Source organism: Platalea leucorodia (genome assembly GCF_965183815.1).
Source record: "Platalea leucorodia genome assembly, chromosome: 19".
Lineage (NCBI taxonomy): Eukaryota > Metazoa > Chordata > Aves > Pelecaniformes > Threskiornithidae > Platalea > Platalea leucorodia.
This window is the reverse complement of record NC_138841.1, coordinates 6,334,579-6,344,961: the sequence shown is the minus strand read 5'-3', so window position 1 is coordinate 6,344,961 and position 10,383 is coordinate 6,334,579.

Genomic DNA, 10,383 nt, shown 5'->3' with positions numbered 1-10,383 from the left:
TCCGGACCAACCCAGCTGCTTGTACCCCCGACCCATGTTCCTGGAGAAGGTTAATCACTGGCCAGCCCTGCACCATGTCCTCCAGCTTCTGCCCTGCCCATATGACCAGGATCTTGTCCATGGGGTCTGGTTCATGGAGCCAGGACTTGTGACCTGCCACCCTTCTAATAGCCCCCAAGCTCAGATTCGCCCCAAAGCCCCCCAGTGACCCAGGAAAGCCCCATTACTCCTATAGGATACAACCCCGCTCACCACCTGCCTGTCCTTGTTTCCCTCACTTGCCGTAGTTGCATGAGACGCTACTAAAAGTGTCTCTGTAACCTATGGTCCAATTCCTTAACCTTCCTCAAATTCAGGTTGACAGAGTGTTTTCTCCTGTTCCCCAGCTACTTGCCTGTCTCCAGGGATGCTGCTATGGAGGAACCAAGCAAGCCCGGCTCTCCTGGGTGTTGGTCCAAAGGCTCACAGTTTCGTGGTCCCCAGGAAACACCTCCAAACATGGACATCAGGGTCCAGAGGCAGCTCTGAGACAGCCAGAGCATGAAGCTATGTACTCTGACAGGGCGAGATGATCTGAGCTTTGCCAAAAGGGGGTGGTTTTCCAGGTGGGGGGAGCTGTGGTCACCCAGGAAGGGGAGGGAGAGAAGAAAGAGCATAGCCCCATTGGCCAGGCTGGTCTTTAAAGGGATGGTGACATCCCCCAAAAAAGCCACAGGGCTCTGAGGGATGCATCCCAGCTGGAGCAGGAGCCATGGACTGGGTGGGAAGAGGGGCTGGGGAGAGGAGGCCAGGGCAGTAATGCTGGCTCTTTGGTCCATCAGGGTGTCGCAGGGGTGCTGGGCTTGGCCAGGCTCAGCTCCTGGCTGCAAGACAGCAACAGGCAAGCACTGATGGTTGCATGGAGGCATCGCCCCAAGGACCCCTGCCCATGGTGCTCTACCCAGACAGACAGCAAGACGTGCAACTGTTGATCTCCAGAAAGAGCACAAAGGAGACCCCACGCTTTCTGCTAGCCCTGCTCCTCCTGTAAGCTGAGAAGAAAGCTCCTCACAGCCACCAGCCTTGCAAGTCACATGGGGATCAGGTAACGCGAGTGCAAACCTGGTCCCCCATGGGCTCTGATCCTGCCTGGAGGCTGCAGCCTGGCATCATGACCCTCCTGCTCCAGGGAGGGATATTTTTTCTCCCCTGGTTATTTCAGAAACAGCGTTTGGCAGCAGGATGAAGCCAGGACACCAAGAGATGGTATCAGTATCTCAGGGAGGGAATGTTTCCTCCAAAACTATGTGATAACCCAGATGTTCCTCGATTACTTTTGCCAGTGAGGAGGAATATGACTAATAAAGGCTCCTCCTTCCCCAAAATACCTCTGGGATGCCTGAGGAATGAGCTCCCTGAGGTAGCAGAGGGTGACATGGGGCTCCCAGGCGTTTTTGCTGCCTTCGGGCCATGGATGGGTACTGGCAGTCCCTCCCGCTCCCTGGAGCAGCTTGGAGTGGCTCAAACTTGCCAAGTGGGTCAAGAACCAGAAAATTTTCTGCAGCTGCTCTCGCAAAAGAGAAGACAGCCCTGCTGCCCAGCACAGCGATGCAGGGCTAGAGGAGCCTGTCCTTCTCCAGCTGCCTTGGGCTTCCTGGTGGGTCTGGCACCCAGAGGGGAGGACTCTGGACTTCTCCATACCTTGACCCACAGGGATTTCATCCTGTCTTGGACGATCTTGGCACCTCATTGACCCCTCAGCATTCACACGGCCCATGCCTTGATGACTTTTTCCAGCGGCTCACAGGTGGCCACCTCCAGACTCCCACAACCATCAACTCTGCTCAGACATCTTCCATGTGTTTTTCCCAAAGGCAATCATGATGTCTAATCTAAACCAAAACGCTCTGCAAAAAGCGTGTTGCTTTTGATTATGTGTTAAGAAAAGCAATTTAAAGAGCTCTGAAGAAAAACCAAATCAATACCAAAACTCTAGTTCATAAGGAAATGAGCACTCAGATTTCTCTCCTATTTCAATTTGGCTGAGTGCAGTTGAAAATTAAACACTTTCCCTAGGAAAAGAACATCAATGCAATTCTTTTGAAGTTCTTGATTTGAACAAAACTTGAGTTTTTCAACCTGCTCGGTGATGTTTAGATGCTGGTTGCTCTGTTGACTCACAGGATGACTCATAGGTTAAGAGCAAGTGAATCAACATGGTTTATCTTCCAGACTTATCTGGGCCACATTACTGTAGTATATTGGCATCTTGTTGATTCACACATTGCCGGCCAGACCGCCGTACGTTGAGCACACTCAAGCATGGATGCGCTACACTGCCTGCTGTAGATGACAAAGCCATCGTGGCAGGTTGCCCAAGTTCAAAGTCAAATGGTTTCCCATAGGGACCAGACTCAAGAGCCGAAGGTTTCGTTACCCACTGCGATGGCTTCACTTGTGGGTGCACAACGGGGAGGGAGAAACCGCTCCCATGGAGTCATTTCACCAACAAGGATGGGAGCAGGGTATCTCAGCCCTCCAGCTTTGGGGTGAAGGAGCTAAAATGAGTCTGGCATCGGAAACAAAATGAAATGCCCACCGGCGCAATTCCTCCATCTCGACATGAAAACGAAGAGCACATCGAGTGGGCTGCGCTGGCTGTTCCTGCAGGCAACTGGGAGGGCTGAACATTAAAATTTTAGTGATAATTTAAATATAAACACATTTTTTGCCTGAAACTCCAAACATTTCAGGATTTAGCTGAAATACTGGGTATTCGTGTTTTTCAGTGAGAAAATATCTCTTCTCTACAGGAAGCAGATACTTTTTATAAATAGGTTTTGACCCACATTTCCAGCCCACTGCACCATTGATATGTTGCCTTACTTATCTTCCAGGTAAAATATAGGTCTAAATAACGAGGGCCTCATTTCTTCCTTGAAGGATCAGATCCTTCTCATGCCACTGTTATTCAAACCCCCCAAAAGATGCACCATGGTCATCTTTCAGTTGACCTTATTGACAGGACTGCTTTGCAAAGAGAGAAATCTGGCTGCACCCCAAAAGCATCGAGTCTACCCGTTCACCCAGATTTGCCAGTTTAGGAAATCGCAGCATCAAGGACCTGCCAGGTGGGACGGGGGGAAGCCTCGGCAGCGCCGTTCCCCAACACGACAGCTGATGCGTTGGTGCGGGAAGACAGAAGATGCCTCCGACAGCTGGGGCAAATCCTGGAGGCTTTCAGAGATTAGGACCAGTCCTAAAACAGGGCTCCAGGATTAGACAGGAGGTGTTGAGGTTTTCCCACTTGCACATCATAAAGCAAAATGGAGAGGCCAAAAGCCCAGGCAAAATGACAGGCCCATGTCATCCGGGTGGGAAGGGCTCCTTTGAAGCTGTAACATCCTCCACACTCATCCCCTTTTGCCCCTGTCCTCATGGAGAGCCCAGGTGGGCTCTTTGCACACCAGGAGGACTCTGAAAGCAGCAGGGTGGATGTCACACGCTGTTACCTGGGCCACCACTGATTTTGAGCATGGCATCATGAGGTCCTTGGCACAAGCGATGTGCTTCACCAGGGCAGAGGACAGAGCCAGGCTCCAAGGGATGGTATCATGGGTGTCAAGAAGGAGCTGTCACCCATAGCCTATATCAGGGTGGGGAAGGGGACACCATTGCCATCCCCAGTGGGATTTATTCAAACACACCCAATGGGAGAGAGCAGGAGCCGTACCCACCTCCCTATGGCCACATCCAGCCCTGCACACACTGTGTGGACCATGAGTCCATGGGAGACACCATAAACGGCTGGAAAAATGCCCAAATCCCCTAGAGTTCAGCAGAAAGGAGGTGCCCAAACCCCTTTGGGGGACAATATTGCTACCGCTTACAGATGCAGCTGGAGATGGTTCCTGTGTGGGGCTGTCCCCTCATTTCGGCTCCTTCCCTCGCTCTGGCCCTTGCCTGTTCCCTCTCCAGGGGGGTTAAGTCAGACCCCAGAAAACCAGGGAGGTCACATGAAAACACACAGCGGCCGACCACGAACGCCAGCAGGGCTGAGGCTCAGGGCGGCTCAGCGCCCTGCCTGCCACATCACATCCCCCCGGCTCCCAGCAGCATTTCCAGCCTCCGTGTCACCGTGATATTCGCAGCGCGCTGAGTCAAGCAGCCGGGGCAGGCAGCAGGTGGGCTGGGACGTAGGCAAGCTTTCCATTTGGTGTGTCGCACGCAAGCGGACGCTTACTTCACGCCAAAGCAATGACTGCAGGCAGGGGCTCCCATGGCCGAGCCGGGACCCAGGCTTGACCCCTCTCCCAAAGCCCCCAGGGTAGTGCCTCTTGCAGTGCCACCCTGGGGCAGGAGTTTTAAGCAAGTATTGCATTAAAATGTCCTCGTCTGGTCTAGAAAACACAGCCAGGCGATAAGGAGACGCTGTCAGCATGATTCAGGATGTCTCCGAGGTCCCGTTGGGCATCCCTCGCCAGGCGCAGAAGTAGGGTTCGTGCAGCCCGGCTGTGCGCTCCAGAGTTATCCCCGTTGCACAGCTGCACATCAGCTCACACCACCGGCGCTCGGCATCACCACAGTTTGATTCGTCAAATCATCGATAACCCTTTCTTCACCAAAAGGGTTATCAAGCATTGGCACAGGCTGCCCAGGGAAGTGGTTGAGTCCCCATCCCTGGGGGTATTTAAAAGATGGGTAGACGTGGGGCTTAGGGACACGGTTTAGTGGTGGACTTGGTAGCGTTAGGTTAACGGTTGGACTCAATGATCTTAAAGGTCTTTTTCAACGTCAATGATTCTCTGATTCTATGATCAGTTGGGGCGAGCAACAGGTTCACCCACCAGCGGGTCCCCTGGCGTCGGCTCACAGAGCAGCACAGTGGGTGCCCAGACCTGCAGCCCCTGGGATCAGGAGCTGCTGGATGCGGGCAGGACTCATGGATGCAAACACCCAGCACCAACAGCCTCTTTGGGGTGTTACTTTGGGGCTGTGATGGGATAATTCTCCTCCGAGCTGTCAGGGGGAGACAAATAGAGAAACCCATGCAGAGATGCCCCGATTTTGCCCGGTGCCTCGCCAGAAGCTGAGCCTGGGAGCTCAGTGCCAGCTGCGTGTCACCTCCAGCCTGAGGACAGCACTGCAGGGGGAAAACCATCGTGGAGTGGCATCACTCGCTGCCCTCGGCTGAAGCGGTCCCCACAGCGCTATCCGTGGGGCCATCGCACATCGTAGCCACGGCACGAGGTGGGCAGCACCCTCCGAATCGGCGGTTGCACCCGGGGCAGGCCAGGCCAGGCCGTTACGGGCCAGCAGAAGCACTCACACACCTTGGCACCACATCAGTCACCCCCTGCGTCTCCAGCACCTAGAAGCGATGCCAAACCCAGGGCATTGCTCTGCCTTTGGTGGGTGTTTTTTCCAATCCTGCCCTACCTCTGGGGCTGCCAGGAGGACCTTACCTAGGACGGGCAGGCAGAGAGCCCGCCAGGGCTGAGCCCATGCCAGCCCCGCTGTCCTCAGCCTGCCGGGGGTCACCTCTACCAAGGGTTGGGGACAGCAGCTGGGGATGCCAATAAGGCTCTGTCACCACCTGCCCTGCCTGGTCCCACTATGGGGCAGGGAAAGGCTACAAACAGCAGCTTGGGTTTTCCCTTCTGCATTAAAAGCCAGGTGCTCAGAAAGCTCCAAAAAGTCGCAAGCCACCTTTGCTATTTTATTCAGGACATTTACACACGGGGGTTGCACCCAGGGGATGCAGCCACCCACCTGACTGCTTCAGTGCCCGAGCTGTGGCAACCCTTGGGCCAGCAAGCGGGGAGCCGGGAAGCTCTGCAAGAGAAGGGGGAGGAAACAGCTCAGTCCCGGGCTCCGCCAGCACCGAGGGCAAATTTATCATTTAGTATCAGCAGGGAGCTCAGGTGTTTGCTCTTCACTTCAGAGGGGCAAACACTGCTACCCAGAGCCCCACTTTGCTCACCTCCATGCCTCTACAGTCCCAGGCAGCACCCAGCGTCCCAGTTCACCCAGTAACCACTGGTCCCCAGGAAGGTGTCTAGCCCTGATGTAAAGATTTCCAGGCACTGAAACCCCTGCCAGGATGCACCGCGCCGATGGCCAGTTACACCCCAAGCACACACTTCTGGTCTCACTTGACTTTCAGCATCCCCTTGGGTCCCCTTACCTGCATCAAGGGCTAAGGCCACCTTAGGTGTCCTCAGGGTCATTGCTCCTCTCCAGTCCACCCTGCAGGATCAGCACTGGGGGCTGGCATCTCCACTTCCCCTCCCAGCTCCTCCCTAATTTTCTCACCCCCTTCCTTTCCTCGCCTTAAATGCTTTCACTTGCACCCTTACCTGCCTCCTTGCCCTCCTATCTGCACCCTCCAGCCTCCTCCCCACCTCACGCAGAGTCCCTGCAGGACACTGTCGGTGTCCACCCCACCGCAGCCAACGGCTTGTTTGGATGGAAGCATCACAGCAGATGGGGACCCGCATGATGTCCTGCAGCCAGACCCAGCCCAGCCCCGGTGGCACTGGGACCAGCCACATTTCGGATGGGGCAGCTGAAATCCCGAGGAGGTCCCCAAGGCCAGCGTGGTGGTGGCTGGCACTGCGAGGGCTGCCTGTACCCTGCCACGTCCAAGGGGTTTCTGGAGGGCTGTCTCTTCCCAAGATGCTCTGAAGCAACTGGAATCTGCGCCCTTAATGGGGCAGCGCATCCCAGACCCACCCCACGTCCCGCACTTCGGGAGCCTCCCTGCTGTGCCCCCCTCCCTGGAGAGTTTGCTGGATTGGAGGGGCTATGAGGGGGGTTGGACCAGCCCCAAATCCCAGTGACTCCCTCCAGGCCCCAGTAAACTGGGAAGACAAACCAGTTTGGGCTTGTCCAACTGTGGCCCAGCTGCACCCTTCCCTGCTGCCACCAGGGAGCATCATGCGGACATTTAATCAGGCTGTCCTCACCCTGGTCCATCTGAAACCCTCCAGATACTGTGCCAGGCTTTGGGAAAATCCTGTTCCCTTTATGCCTGCTCCTTAGTGTCCCTGGTGTCCCCACTGCCAGATTTGACCCAGCCCTCCTTTGAATGCACAGGATCGACCTGCTGCAGGGTGCCTGCTGCCGTGGTCGGGGCACCTCCCTGCAGGGTGCTGCTCCCTGCCCTGCCCCATCTCTGCGGTCCCCATTCAGCCCCGTGCGGCAGCCCTGTGCCTTCGCTGGAGGACGCATCAGCCCAGAGCAGCCTGGCCAGGACATGGGCTTCAGAGAGCAAATGGGTTTTGATCTGTTGACCCAATAACCTGCAAGGAACCTGCCACGGAAGACGACACTCCATCCTCCTCCTCCTTGTCCCTGTGCATGTCAACGAGGGAAGGACACTCCTGTATTTTTGCAGGGGAAGGCCACCACCTCCAGCCTGCCATGACCAAGGGCCAGTGAGGGCCAGGGCTGAGGCTGGCGGTGGCTTTTGCCACGAGCGCGTGTGATGGGCTTGTTCCCGTCTCCTGGGGGTTAGGAGGTGGCAGAGATCCCAAGGGATCTGGGGACAAGGGGGAGAGATGGGGGGGTCCCATGCCTCCCAAAGACTTCCCCGGCAAACAGCGAGACAGACGGAGGGACCATCCCCGCCAGCTGCTCCATGAGGGAGTCCACCCTTTCCGCAGGCTGGAAATGCCCCGGGATCCCACTGGGCGATGGTGGCCGGAGGGGTCATTCCTGCCCAGCACCTGTAAAGCCCTCGAGGATCCCATGGGGCAGTAAAACGCTGCAGGAATGCAAAACGACGTGCAGGGCTCTCGCCCAGCCCTGGGTGCCACTGAAGGTGAGAAGCTGATTTAATTTCACAACCTGCAAAGCCCCTGGGGAGGTGGACACAGCCAGGCTGGGCACCAGGGCTGTTATTTTCTGTCCCTGGCAGTGTGACTTGCAAAGCAAAGTGTCGAGGCTCTCCATGAGTTCACATCCTCCTGCGAGCCAGGCCATGACCCACGTCCCATCCCACCACCTGGACAAGGAAAAACGGCCTTGGTGGTCCCTTTTTTCTCCTGCTCGTGACCATGGTCACCTCTTCCTTGTGGGGCGCAGGAGAAGCTGATGTCCTTTTGCACCCCGGCATGGCAACCAGGAGGGACGGGGAGGGGGGACGGCGGGAGCAGCCAGCAACCGGTTATCTGATCCCGGCAGCTCCGGTGTAAACTTAGCATGGCCTTTCGGAAAGTACTTGCCGTGGCAAAACACGCAGTAAATCACTGTTCTGAATGCCAACAATATTTTGAGATTAGCAAATCTTACAGAGCTCCCTGGGTTAAAGCTCGGTTTGGGGTCACGGTTTGCAGCCCTGCCAGTGTAACCGGGGGGCTCTCGCCACCCCAGTACCCCTCAGCCCCCGGGGATTGCGCCGGGCTGCAAATGCTTCTCGTTCTATGAAGGAGATGGGGCGAGGTCTGGGGTCAGCACTGGCTGTGGGGCTGCAGGACCCCCACCCAGGCGCCCACCCCGTGCTGCCGAGGAGCAGGACCGACCCTCTGATTTCCCTGCCCTCCCCTTCCCAGCCTGCTCAGCCCAGCTTGGAAAATCCCCAATTTCCTCCTTTTTTTATTCAAGTAGCAAAACCAGCTCCCCACCAGCTGCCCTGGCCCTCCCCGGCATTGTCCCACGCTCCCAGGGCGAGCCACCGTGACCCCCAGCACCACCACCCCGGCCCCCGGTCCCCCGTGCCCCCAGCACCCCCGGCACTGGGAGGTCGCTGAACCACAACACTTTGGGGTGGGAATGCCCAGGACTTTGCAAAAGCCACCCAGGAGGTTGGACCCCGGTGCCACCACCTCCAGATGTGCCACGAGTTTTCCAAGCTCAGCTGAGGGCTAATTCTGCACCAGGGCCCTGCCCGTGGGGCAAAGAGGAGGGAGAAGCCCTTTGAATTGAGCAGAAAAAGGGGCAGCAAGTACCTGGGAGCCAAAATCAGGTGCATCCAGATGGAAAATCAGCCATAGGCTTTGCAGGTGGTTGAAACACATTCCCAAGGCCAAAGCCGCCCAGAGCTGGCATTTTAACCCGGGATGAGTCACTGGCTCAGCACGGGAGGGACTGGGGAAAATGCTGTGCTACACCTGAGGCTGGGCTCTGCGGCTCGACCCTTTCCATCTATGGATGCCTGCTTGCAAACAGCGATGCCAGCCCGGCCGGGGAGCCTGTAAACTGAGACGACTTTGCACCTCCTGACCATTCAACGGCCTTGGAAAGCAGCAGTTTCCCTGCACTATATTTGCCAGGGGGCTGCAGCCCAGCACCGGTCCTCCCTGCCCACCAGCGCCGCCCAAGCCCCTCTGCCGAACACCACCTCCCACAAATCCTAAAGACGGATTGAAATGCTTGGGATTAAAACCATGAGGTGGAAGGAAAAGTGGCCAGATCAGCTTTGTTTTCTAATCCCTAGGAGTTTGGCAGCCCCCTCTGCAATCACCCTGCAAGAAATGGTCCCTAAAGCTTTTTTTCAGGCAAAACCATGCAGTCTTTGGGGTCTGTGACTTGGACTTGGGCTCTCTGCACCCAGCAATTGGAGCAGTGGTGGCTTTGGGGGATCGGGGATGCACCTTGCTAAGAAGCCATGGTTTTGGTGTCCCATGAGGGTTGGCAGCTCTTCTGCTCACCCAGTCTGGGCTTGCTTTGCTGCTGGTGGTGGGCCGGAGCGTCCCAGCTGGCTCGCAGCCCCCCGTCCCAGCAGGTCCCCCTGCACCCACAAGCATCAGGGGGACGAGGCGCAGGGTGTTACATGGCACCCCGTTTTGGGGAGCTGGGAGAGATCGCCAAGCACCAAACAGGGCAGCGAGCGAAGCGTCAGTGGCAGGAATGATGCAAACACAAGTGAGCTGAACCCGTGCATCCTCAGCCCGAGCACAAACCTCGCGGGAGCCGGATAACCAGGGAGAAAAGGCTTTCTGGAGGAAGGTCCCCTCTCCCGCAAGGGCTCCCAGAGAGGTTTCTTTGCTCTAATGCTGCCATCCAGTGGGAGAAACTCCCTGGCATGGGAAAGGCTGGAAATGAGGGCCTTGGGGTCCCCAGCCCTGGGGGGGGCGGGGGGGCACCCAGCACCACCACCAGCCTGGGGCTGCCCTCGGGGACCTCCCGGCCGGAGACGCTGCAGCCAAACCCAACCCTCCATCTCCGAGCCCCGACCCCAGCCTGGCTGCAATGGGCAAAACGAAAACCGCTCAGGCGCAGCACACTCGAGCTGCTCCAGCACCAAACACCCTCCCAAAACACAGCACCCAGCGAGGGGATGGGGAAGGGGCGAAGATGCACCGGGACGAGGCAAGGGGCAGCAAGCTGAGCCTTCCTCGGGAGGAGGAGGAGGGTGAGGAGCTGTGGTGCAAGCAGGGTGAGGAATCCCCGGTCCCGGTG